Here is a 1,721-nt window from a genome sequence, read left to right on the forward strand (position 1 = left end):
GGGGCGCCAAAGTTCCCCCCCCGTTTTTTTTTTAGTTGGGGCGGGTGTTGGGACTCTTTATTTTTTTTTCCCCCCTTTTTAGCAATCGGTGGTCAAAGGGATAACCAAATTTGGGTATTCCAAAAAAATTAGTTTTTTCAAAAATTTTTCAGGGATTTTTGGGGCAAAAAAAATCATTTTTTGGGGGGGGGGGGGGGGGGCGCCCCCCCCCCCTTTTTCCGGGGGGGGAAAAAAATTTTGGGGGCCCCCGGGGGGGCCCAATTTTTTTTAAAATTTTTTTTGGGATGCCCCCCCCCCCCCCCCCCCCCCGCCCCCCCCCTGTTCGGATCTCCGCCCGGTCCCCGGACAATCGTCGCACGATGCGACCCCAAGTTGCGTTGAACCACGTATCTGCTGGTTTGGGTCGCGGCCACTAGACCATGACAGCTGTACCTTGAGCACTTGAGCACTGGATAGGGTCGATTCCGCATGGTACGGGGCCCCTCGATGCCTCGATCGTCTCGCCCTCCCTCGCTGGTGTGCTCATTGGGGGGGGGGGGTCATAACAAACACGGTACAGGACCGAGGTGCACGCTGCAGAAGCAGTGTCATCCCCCCTCTCCATCATCTCAAGCTGAGACGTCGGTGGCCTTCTCGGACACGGTACCTCCGGTGAGATAGTGGCTGCCAGTTCGAGACTGGGGCCGATCGAACTTGAGTTGTTCGGAGGAGGAATCCGGCCAGCACGGGTACAAAGAGGGGTACCCGGAGAATCCCCAGCTGCGGAAACGTAGTGTTGCTCAAAAGAGGTGCGATACTGAGGGAGGGTGTAGAGGATGTAGAGTGTAGAGCGCTGTAGAGCTGTAGAGATGTAGAGCGCTGTAGAGCTGTAGAGCTCTACATCGGCTGCGTGACGAACTGCCTCCGTTGTAGAGCGATGTAGAGCGCGATTTTGCTGTAGAGTTTGTTGTAGAGGCTCTACAGCCAAACCGCCGGGAAGGCAGTGACTCAACGAGGTCGAGCCGCGCTAATGGGGTGTCTCCGAGCTTACTGGAGCTCTGATGGACAGCCCTGACTATCCCTGACACACAGAGAGTCACTCCGACGGCACACAACACCCTATAACTGCGTCATGACCAGCCTGCCATGCGTCGCCGGTGCCGCATTCATCGCAGTGCTTCCTTAGCAGGCGGTGGACTGTCGGCGGCGAGGACGCTCGCATTTACGCGAGGCGAGAGGCGAGCATTCAGACGCGCTGCATGCGCCATGACTCGCGCCAGCGCGTGCGGAAGCTCCTGGCTGAGCGTTGAGTCCACAGGCGAGTTGTGCTGGCCACGATCGCTACGCCAAGCCGAGCTGACGCGCCGAGGCGCCGGCCAGTCGCAGCCGTGAGGCATGCCACAGCAGCAGAGAGGCACCTGCCACCCATTGGGCGGGCAGACAGAAGGCCAGGCCGCAGCACTGGCAAGTGCAACGCGCCTCATGTCGGAGAGCGACCGTGCTCGTTCGCCCCTTATGACGTAGAGTTTGTTGTAGAGATTTCACGTTGTAGAGCGCCTCTACTCGAGTACATCGCTCTACAACGCACGCGCCTCGTGGGGCGGTCGGGGAAGGGGCAAGGGGAAGGAAAGAAGGGTTTGGGCTCTGGGGGCGGCAAGAGAGTGCCCCTGGGCGTCGTTGCTTTGCTGCGGTGTCTCCCGCGCAGCGTTTTGGCTGCCATGTGAGGGTGTTTATTATCGTGA

The sequence above is a fragment of the Emiliania huxleyi genome (genome assembly GCF_000372725.1).
Source record: "Emiliania huxleyi CCMP1516 chromosome Unknown EMIHUscaffold_170, whole genome shotgun sequence".
NCBI classification, from domain to species: domain Eukaryota; phylum Haptophyta; order Isochrysidales; family Noelaerhabdaceae; genus Emiliania; species Emiliania huxleyi.